Genomic DNA, 11,646 nt, shown 5'->3' on the forward strand with positions numbered 1-11,646 from the left:
AGTATGCTGACTTGGTCAGTCGATATATAATTACTCATATTGCATCACGGTTAGCCTTAGCTCGGGGAAATCCTACCACAGAATCCATGGCTATTTGTTCCCACTTTCACATCGGAATTCCTAAGGGTTGTAGGAGTCCCCTCGGTCGCTGATGTTCCACCTTCACTCTTTAACAGGTCAAACACTTACTGACCCAATTGGCCACGTCTCTTTTCATGTTGGGTCATCAATAATATTCCTTTGGATCTCGGTACATCTTGGTACCTCCAGGATGAATTGAATATCTAGAATTATGTCCTTCGCGTAAAATTTCATCTTTTAATTCTCGAACATTCGGAATCCAAATCCGGTTCGCATACCTCATAATTCCCTTCTCATCTTTCTCATATTTGACTTCTTCTCAGTCAAAGATTCTCGCTCTTCATTCGTCTTCTCTTCCTGATAATGTCCCATCTTTTCTAACAATTCCAGTTCTAATTTGATCTCAATTAGTCCATCAGTCCCTTTACCAGTGACTTCACCTCTATCTCCATCTCCTCGAGTTCTCTCACTAGTTCCTCCGGCGTTGTCAACATCTTGAGTCTCTCTTTACTACTAAGGGCATCGGCCACCACATTGGCCTTCCCTGGGTGATATAAAATCTCACCGACATAGTCTTTCATTAACTCTAACCATCTCCTCTGTCTCCTGTTGAGTTCTTTCTGAGTAAATATATACTTAAGGCTCTTATGGTCAGTGTAGATCTCACAATTTTCTCTGTATGGATATTGTCTCCAATTTTTCAAAGCAAAACTATTACTGCTAATTCTAATTCATGAGTAGGGTATCTTACTTCATATTCCTTCAGCTGCCGTGAGGCATAAGCAACCATTTTCCCATGCCACATGAGCATGCATCATAATCCTTTATGTGATGCATCACTATAGATCACAAAATCACCCTTTCCATCGGGCAATGCCAGCACGAGGGCTGATACCAAACTTCTTTTCAATTCCTGAAAACTTTCCTCACATTTTTCATTCCACACAACCTTTTCCGTTTTGCAAGTAGGCCTAATCAAAGGTCCTGATATCTTAGCAAAATCTCGTACGAACCTCTCATAAAACTGGTTAATTCCCAAAAAGTTCCTACTTCCATAGGTGTGGTTATTCTTTCTCATTGGAATACTGCCTCAACATTGGTAGGGTCAACTAACACTCCTTCACTGCTCATCAATTGTCCTAAGATCTGAACTTCATTTTTCCAGAATTTGTACCTTGAGAATTTGGCAAACAACTTTTCTCTTCTCAATGCTTCTACCACTATCCTCAGATATTCCGCATGTTCTTCTTCCATTTTAGAATAGACTAAAATATTATCAATAAAAAAATAATGACGCACACGTCCAAATACTTTTTAAACACTCGATTCACAAAGTCCATGAAAGCTACTGGGGCATTCTTTAGCCCGAACGACGTCACCAAGAACTCATAATGTCCATACCTCGTGCGAAATACGGTATTTGTCCCCTGTTTTAATCTTCAGTTGGTGATATCCCATTCATAGATCGATTTTCAAAAAGTGTACCACTCCTTCAAGTTGGTCAAACGAATCGTCAATTCTAGAGAGAGGGTATCTGTTCTTAATAGTCAGCTTATTCAGTTCCCTATACTATGTGCACAATCGCATACTACCGTCCTTCTTTTTGACAAACAACATTGGTGTGCCTCATGGTGACACATTAGGTCTCATCATTCCTTTATTCAACAGTTCTTGCAACTGTGAAGTCAATTCTTTCATTTCAACCGGGGCTAGCCTATATGGGGCTTTTTGAAACTGATGTCGTTCCTGATGCTAATTCGATAGCGAACTCTATCTCTCGGTCAGGTGATAATCCTGAAAGGTCTTTAGAAAACACATCCTCAAACTCGTGAACAACTGGTATGTCACATACATCGGGGCTTCTCTCTTGGTACCCGCCACGTATGCTAAATACGCTTTGCTATCTTTCCTTAATAATTTCTTTGCTTGAGCAATATTAAAAAATTTCTGGGTCTGACGCTGACCCTTAATCATAATTTTCTTGCCGTTAGGCATTCAGATTTTAACTTTCTTTCCTTTATAATCAATCTGAGCACCATTGCTCGACAACCAATCCATTTTTAAGACCACACCAAATTCTCTCAGCCTGAAAGGAATTAAGTCCAACTTAAAGTCCTTCCCTCCTAGTTCCCACTTGCAGATTAGATGAATCTCATTAATTGGAACAACCTCTCGATTCACTATTTCTATTCGCAATAATTCTCGCGTTGGAATCACATTAAGTTTTAACTTGGCCAAAAATCTCGCAATATAAAATACTTAGTTGCTTCAGAATTAAACAGAATATTTGCAGTAACCAAATTGAGTAAAAGGTTACCTGCTATCACGCCCTAGCTGGGTTGGGGCAGTTGCTAGAATAATGTCCTAGTTGGTTGCAATTAAAGCACCTTAGTAGCTATTTTCCCAATTACATACCCCGGGATGTTTCTCCCCACATGACTTATGATCCGGTAGGGGTGACCGAAACTGGTTATGAAACGTAGTCTTATATTGACCACCTCCCTGGGCGATACTCTTGCTTACCGGTTCGCTAAAGCTATTTCCGCCAGCTACGGTAGTGGCGAACCTGGTACCCACTGCGGGTTGGGACACCACTCCCCTCTCAGTCCTAATCGGAAACTTCTGTTTATCACTCTGCCGCATTGGCTTCCGAACTCCTCTTCTTGCTCTCTTCCTCTTTTTGACTTTGCTCACTCTCTGCCTCTACAATCGAGGCCTTTTTGCACATAGTCTGTTATCTCAAGTAATGACACTCGATCCTGAATCCATTGTTTCAGCCCTTGCTGAAATCTCCTCGCCTTTTTCTCTTTCGTGTTCACAAACTCCGGCACGAATCTCGACAGTTCAATAAATTTGGCTTTGTACACAGCCACTGACATCTTATCTTACTTAATCTCTAGAAACTTCAACTCCATCTGAGCCTCCATAAACCTGGGAAATACTTTTCCCCATGTGATAATCACATCAGTCTCCAGGGTTCCTTTAGGTTCCCACTAATAATTTGCTTCTCCTTTTAACACATAACTGGTGAACACAGTCTTTTGCGTCCCTTCTATGGGCACTATCTCAAAGCTCTTTTCCATTTCTTTCAGCCAAGCTCTGGACTTAATAGGTTAGCAGTCCCTTGAAATTTCTGGGGGTTTTAACCACTTAAAGGCCTTAAAGACATTAGTAACTGGAACATGATCCACCTGGGTTGAGGGTGACAATTTAAATTCTCTCGAAGAAGATTCATAATTTGGTCCATGGGGTTTCCTCTCTGGCCTTCCCCCTCGTTAGTATCCATAGTTTTTTTCTTCATTGTAATCCTCTAAGCCGAATTCATTATATTCGACTTCCTCGTGTTCTTGGTTATTTTGGTTTACCAATTCAGCAGGGTTTGCTCTAGTTTCCCAATATGTCGGGGTGGCATCGTTATGCTATTATAAAAGATCACCAATATAACATTATTCGCGTCTCTACTCATTATGTTAAAGTCGCTTAATAACTCACTTTGTCACAAATACATTCTTCATTCCTCTTTAGTTACTCGCAACATTGTGCCCACGCACCTGATTTGATGCGTTAACAAAAGACGACATCCTGCCGAGAATATACACGTAGCTCCTAGTGACATCCCACTCTTGGAATTCTGCGTCAGACTTATTGGTCTTCTCCTCCAGTAGTTCGGAGCTTGCTGCGTTGATTGCAGGAGCATGAAACTTTTCAGAAATTATTCTGTCGATTCTCGCTTTCCGTGTCGAACCATAATGGCTTAACGGACGAAATGATTTCGTATTATCGCATAGCATTCTCATCTTGGGACACGCTAAAATCTTCCTTATAGGACATAGATTCCTCAATGATATAGCGAATACCCTTCTTGGTAGAATCGCTGTTCATCATGTATTGAACCCTTATTATCGGAACAATACTTTCAACCAATTCAGGTAACGTAATAACCTTAATAGTAAAAGAATTAAGCATCTTGATTCTTGCCTAATATGTCTCCTCAAGGACACTCTATAAAGAGCTATGAGTGGCAAGACTCGGGTTTTCCAATCAACCTATGGTATTGGGGTATCGTCTTCATCCCGCTTTCTCCGGAGACTTACCTCCACTTCTATATCAACATTATAAAAAAAATCATGTACAATTTTCTCCTTTCCTCATTATGTCGATCTTAAACGATTCCATCAATTTCCGTATAACACTTCACATAAACACTTCAACATAACTCCTGGTAGTCCATCAACAAACTCTATTGGCTCAACCAATGGACTCTCTTTCGCATATAACTCTTAGCAATCTTTTCTCTGAGTGCTACAACTCATTCTCTTCCCTTAATGTTGGCTTTTCAATCGACTGTTAATAACTCAACCAATGCCTCAACTCTTAAGGCTAAGGTCCCCTTGGGTACTACCGTCGTGACTACTCCATAGTAATCCGACTACGAACTCGATGAGAGTTCTTGTTAACTTTTAGATCCCCAGTCTACCCATTTTACTCTTACTGCTTCCAAAACTTATAACCTTTGGCTCTGATACCATTTCTGTAACACCCCCAAATCCAAGGTCGTGAATTCGGGTTGTTACGATCACTTATTAATTAAATAATTCTCTTTTCACAATATTACTCGACCTTTTATTCAGACTCACACACACACAGGTTATATGCTTGGAAACATTATTAAATAAATCATTTCCACTTATCTACCTGACGGGGCTGGCGCACAAAAAGCCTACGGAACTCACGAGCGTTCCTTACCCGCCTAAGGACAACAGTCCTGGTCTGATCCATGCTGGTAGTCTGTTGTGATATGATATATAAAAGCAAGGGTGAGCATTAAAGCTCAGCAAGGTATATATCCCCATAATTAAGTATGTAAGGATAAATAAAACCAATAATTATACTTTGTATCTCCAAAGCGTTCTGAAAGTTTATATGCTTATCAAATTTATAAAATTCTCAAAATCAACTACAATAGTATATCCACTGAATACTTGTATTCATCTCCTTCTCAAAATCATTTTATACTCGTACTCATTTTATTTCAAAATCTCAAGATGTTACTCGAACCAAGATTCTCATATGGGTGTGATATATATTCGTCAACATCCCAATTTAAAACTCAGCCTTATCGGCAGATTTCTCAAATGGATTTGATATATAATCATCAACATCCTTATTTAAAACTCAGCCTTATCGGCTCTCTGTTGTATATTTCACAACAGTTTTTCCAAAATGGAAGAAAGGGACTATACTGGAATAAACCACGTATCGGTGATCAGCCAAATACGAAATTTTCTCTACTAGTAGAAGGAATACAAACCTAGCCGCCTTTGGGCTCATCAAGACACTACACGGTGGTTGCCCATTGCCGTGCAAGTCCGAAAGTCAATGGTCACATAGACCATATAACCGTACAATGCGCCACTCCGCGCTTGCATAATGCGCCACTCCGCGCCTGGTCACTGCCCGATACCACTCCGTGCCGGGCAGGCCACATTCCAGTCCCAAAACAGTTATATCTTTTGCTCAAAATCCTTTTTCGAAGAAATAGGTCGTTAAAAGTTGACCTGTAAATAAGATGTTTTATTCATCACTTTTAACTGAATTGATCTTTTGGAGTTGTCGGAGTTTTGAATTTAAAATCATTTTCAAATCCCTATCTGTAGTAGGGTGACACATATATTACTCACTTGTTCTTTATTGAACGAGGAAGCAAAACTCTTATGCTTCTAGACTAAGTTCCCTAAGGTTTTGATAGGTTTCAAATGATTAATCTCTTTCAAGAGTTTTGAATAATTTAGAAAGTACCCTTGGGAACTATGTCTATTTTTAAATAAGTTTTTAGAAGTCCAAAGATATTAAATATCTAAGGTCTCATAATAATCTAATAGGGATTCAATGAATTGATAAAATCTTATAAATAAAATATATCTGTATAAGGTTCAATGAATTGATAAAATCTTAAGTACAAAGTATTTCTAATTAAGGTTCAATGAATTAATAAAAAAAACCTTAAATACAAAATATTTCTGAATAAGGTCCAACGAATGGAGACACCTTAATCAAATAATCAAAACAGGATTTGGTATCCTATAATTGCTCTTTGAATAGTTAAATCTTTATTAAATAACGTGAAATGATTTATAAACTATTCAGTATATTTTTAAATACTTTCTTTATATTTAATAATCCCTTAAGTATCGCTTTATAAAATAATCAATCAAGTAAGGGTGTCCCTTAAATGAATAAACCAATATTTCTCGAAGTTTAAGTCAAAATCTCAATCGTTCGCTTGATATATATATATTACGCGAACGTACTTTGTTTATCGAAATAGAAATCTTTCGCGTTCGGCTCTCTCCGGAATTAAATCGTTATTAAAATATTTCCGACTCCCATTATCCTATATTATATTTGAAATACGTTTCAATTTCTCATACTCGTGTAAAACGAAATTTGTTTTCGTAAACAATCGCATAATTCGTATGCATTGATATCATAGACAAGCATATATACTTGAACTGTAAATCATGACATCAATATCACAACAGTATATATATAGCATGGATAGTATGAGATAGGGTTTCGAAAACTTGCCTCGAGTAATCGAAGTGGTATGGTCTCTGGTGTTTGGTTGGGATCTATAAACAAGAACCAATGGTCTAAGTTAGTACGCGATTAACGTCTCGCTTTTATTAAGCAACTTTCGCAACTACTCAAGTATAACGAATCTCCGATCGTCATATTCTCAACACTTATATTCTCACTTTATAACATGGTCGAGTTTTGAAATCGATCGTTCGTTTTAGAAAGTCCATTTCGAGTTTTAAGCTCGAACGTGAGAAAACGCGCGTCAAAACTAGGTTTTTATGCGTTTCTCGCTTACGCTCTCTTTACCAAAACATTTTTATAAAATCGAAAAATTAATATTTTCTCAAAATTATTTTTGGACATTCTTCTCTACTCTCATATCCATTTTTTATAATTTTTCCAGAATCTCGAAATTATTTTAAGTCCTTCAAAATCACCATGCAAGTGGACTTAAGTGCAGTTGGCTAATCGCAGAAATGTTTTACACTAAAACGACCATAACGCCTAAACCGTAAATCTCCTCATGATGATCTACACATGCATAGAAACTATAAAACAATATCTATCTAGTCATGGCCAGTGGTTTTCAAATTTTAACAATTTTCATGGCCGAATGTCCTGAAGAAAACAGATCAAGTGCAAGAATGCCCAAACTCAATTTCTACTACTTGATCTTAACACAATCACTACCTATAACCATCATAAACACAAGTACTTCTCAAGATCCACCCATATGAACCTTATATGCTCTATATAGTACCACATACATGGATTACAACTCAACATCTCAAGTCTTTAGCAAGAACATAATCAATACAAACTCAAACAAACACAATCCTTTGGATCTTAACACTACAACAAACATAACTCTTAAATTCAACCATAAAACCTTAAAAGGTTGAAAGTTATACCTTCTTGGATACTAGGAAGGTTAGTGCTAGGATGATTGAGGCTTGGTTTGCTTAGAAAACACTTAGAAGGGCTAGATCCTTAAGAAACAAAACAAAGAAACAAGTTAAAATTTCGGAGTTACCTTTCAGCACCTCATTCAAACATTTTTATAAAATTGAAAAAAAATAATTTGAGGCTGAAATTTGGTACGAAGCTTACCCATGATATAGAAAAGCGATGGTAAAAATTTCATGATATTTGAATGAGTATATTTTGAGTTATGAATTTTTCTTTCTCCCTTGCTCAGAAAATCCGAACTGCTGGAATGAAAAATGGGAGAGCTTTAAGTGAGGGAAAAGGGGTTGTTTTCTTTTGTGGCTAAAGTGTGGGAGTGTATAATGAATATATGGGATGTATGCAGCATATTTGACAATAATTTGGCAAAGGTATGGGTTGGTTTGATTGTGTGGTGAAGTGAGAAAAGGGAGAAGTATGGCTTGTGTACTTGTTTGTCTCCCATCACTATTCAACACTATTACACTAACTATTCTAGTTAGCTTCTAATCATCTAGTTACACTCCTAACTACTAGTTAGGACTTGGTTATGCATGGCCAACTTGCATGGGATTTAATTTCTCATTCGTTTATTTATCGTAAACGCAATCGTCGTTCCATTCCGATAGTTTCCACGTATAACGACTTGTTTCGTAGCGATTTCTTTTATCGCTTATAATCCTATAACCAATTCCATTCCTTCTCTTGATCATAGAAATACCTTGATATATTATTTATTTCACGTAGTATTCCCGGTTCTACGCCATTCTTTACGGATACGAAAACACGTAGTATAATTGTGAATCTTCGAATTCCGTCGGCTTTTACATTCACTTATTTTCCTCGATAAACAAGAATATGATCTCGGATTCTCAAAATTCCACTATTCATTTAATGATGATCCCCATACGTATTACTTAATTAGCTCAAGTTACTATTCACAGAAGTTTTAAAATATTACAAAAATCAGGGTTCTTACAGTAATACAGCGTCAAAGTTACATTAGTTTAATATTAGCTTTGTCTAGTATTCCATGTGCACATGCTAAACACTGAAACTTATAAAGTTTGACGTGTTTTGATTGTTGTATTTGTTGTAAATACATGAGGTCATCATTATTAAAAAATATTAACCAATCAAAATAAGTTAAAATTATAAAAATTTATGATTAGTGGGTACACATGGGCACGTAGCACAAAAACCTTTTACTCCCTCCGTCCCAAAATAATCTTTCCGTTTTGACTTTTTGTACTGTTCATGGTAAGCGATTAACTAGTAATTTACGTTTAATTTATAAGATCAAACATAGTCATGAGTGATTTTGTTGGATTCGTATTTATGAATACTTTAATACAATGAAGTTTTATATTTAATATTAATACGAAATTAAAGATATTAATAATTAAAAGTGTGCATTAACAAACATGTCAAATACAAATATGAAACATTTTTAGGGACGGAGGGAGTAATATTTTAGACTCAGATGGTACAAAAGAATGTTCTTCCATACTTCCATATCTAGGTGTTACGTATGACGATGAAGCTAACAGCGCATTTATACAGCCGTTTTAAAGGTATGAGTGGGGAACAAGTACCTTCACAGTCTGACGTGAAACATGCATGTTTTCATAGGTTCGATTCGCTTCGCCTGAAATTATTTTATACATAATCATGCTCATACAGTTGTACTGTATTTTGTGATTTATTAATTAATTAGCAGGTTCATTAGCAATAGGTGTATACGATGCTTCAATTAGTCGTCACCCGTGACTTCATTTAAGTTTAGAGGCACTTTACTCAAAATTTTGTTATTCCTCACTACACCATGCAAGTTGCAACATCAAAGTCCTGGCTGCAGTTTACTCCCTGGTCCCCGCAGGATTATTTTCGTTATTTTTCATTTTTTGATATGTTTTTTAATATTTTTTTAAAATATAATTTTATAATTTTTTTTAAAAAAAATCTGATTAAAGTTTTATATTTAAACTTTTATTCAAAAATAAAATTAATTTTTTTTTATAAAACGATATTTTATGGAAGTCTCGGAAAATAGTGTAAGTAAACTTTTCAGCCAGACGACGAAGGGAGTATATATTTATTGTTTATACATTTCTGATTATCTTCCCACATTTTCCCGTTCTGGCCCCGTCTAGCCAGTGTTCTAAAATCGGCCGATTAACCGATTAATCGGCCGATTAATTGGAGTTCGGATGAGTTCCGTCTCGATTAATCGTTATTCGGGTCAAAGTATGTTTTTTAGAAATCAGTCAAAAGTCGGGCAATTCGAGAAAAATCGGTCAAATCGGGTCAAAAATCGGTCAAAGTTTGAAATTATTAAAAAAATAAAAATAAAGTTTTTGGAAAATAATAATTAACATTTAATATTTAATAATTAATATGAATAATAATATATTAATATATTGACTCTTTTACATACAGAAACAATCGTATATTTTTATATTTCTAAATCATCTAAATAAATCCCTAATTGAATTCCTCCCAAATCTCAACACTCAACGGACTTCCTTGATCGGTTAACAATCTTAAGATATTTTAAATTTATTGAAAAATAATTACATCTTTCATATTTGTATTGTTTTGTCCGACCCTCACTAGATTTATTTTAAATCTTAAGATTTGAACTAGCAGGTAATAATTTTATGAATACCAAGTAGTGACTACTGAGTAGTCAGTAGTAATTAATTAGTATAAATCACTTAAATATCAATTATGTATTAGTGATAGTAGGGTTTTTTTTGTAAATTTTACAATTTAACCATCAAAATTGAATTAATATTATGTGATTTTATTTTTGTATATATTATGAAAGGTTAGTGACATTGAAATATAATTATTTACTATTATTTATTAAATAAATTACTTCCGATTAATAAAATGTGATTAATCATCAATTATCCGATTAATAACTGAAAGGTCCCTCCACCAAATAATCCCGATTTCCACTTTTTAGAACACTCGTATATACATATACATTCATATGGATTGTCTTCAACAATGGTAATCTTTTTGCAACATTTGCAAAATTTTATTATTTTTCCCTTTCATTGTAAGGGCCATTTTTTTTAAGTTTGAATTTCAATTAAAAAAATAGATTTTATATTTTCAATACAAATATATCTTAGTTTACCTAAGTACACATATTTGATGTTAAATTTATACTCCATTCGTTCCATATTATATATCGTTTTTTAAAAATTTAAACATAGTAAGAAAAAAATTAGTTAGATATATTTTTTCACAAAATACCGTTATTTAAAGTAGAGTTAAGTTTTATTTTCGGAATAATAAATATATGGATAGTTTTAAAAAATTATTCTTAAATTTATATTAAAATAAGAAATGAACAAATAATTTGGGAAAAAAATCGCAAAAGATACATATATAGGTACACAGAGAGTACTATTTCCGAAGTATTAATATTAATGATAGTAGGGATTGGTGAAGGATTAAGTTGAAAAATAAGATTACATTAATGATATGTATAGTTCTAAAAAATAATCCTTAAATTTGTATTAAAATAAGAAATGAATAAATAAATTGGGAAAAAAAATCATAAAAAATATATATTTATGTACACAAAGAGTATATGGATGGTTTTAAAAAATTATTCTTAAATTTATATTAAAATAAGAAATGAACAAATAATATGAGGAAAAAAATCGCAAAAGATACATATTTATATGTACATAAAGAGTACTATTTCCGAAGTATTAATATTAATGATAGTAGCGATAGGTGAAGGATTAAGTTGAAAGATAAGATTACATTAGCGATATGTTAGCTTAGTAATTGCAGCTCTTAATAAATGTTCATGTCAAAAAACTAGACTTAAAAACTACGATTAACAAATACATAACAAATCAATGTGCAAGTTTAAGTTGCGAATGGTCCCAGTCACAACTAGCATATCAGTAACAACAATAAATTAAAAGAAAAGAAATCCCCCTGTCTAGACCATTAACTAAAATTACTCACAAGTAATCGCTACAATAAATCCGATCATTTACGACGGCCAAC

The 11,646-nt window shown here is 34.6% G+C and overlaps 1 long non-coding RNA gene across 1 annotated transcript; it reads right to left on the reverse strand.

Moving 5' to 3' along the window:
* Positions 1-6,667: 6,667 nt before the first annotated feature.
* Positions 6,668-8,250, reverse strand: LOC141696275 (uncharacterized). Its single transcript, XR_012564452.1, has 3 exons — positions 7,774-8,250; positions 7,575-7,652; positions 6,668-6,713 (listed from the first exon to the last, which is right to left on the reverse strand). It is a non-coding gene; the product is annotated as an uncharacterized LOC141696275 (long non-coding RNA).
* Between the last annotated feature and the right edge of the window lie 3,396 nt (positions 8,251-11,646).

Source organism: Apium graveolens, chromosome 11 (genome assembly GCF_009905375.1).
Source record: "Apium graveolens cultivar Ventura chromosome 11, ASM990537v1, whole genome shotgun sequence".
Lineage (NCBI taxonomy): Eukaryota > Viridiplantae > Streptophyta > Magnoliopsida > Apiales > Apiaceae > Apium > Apium graveolens.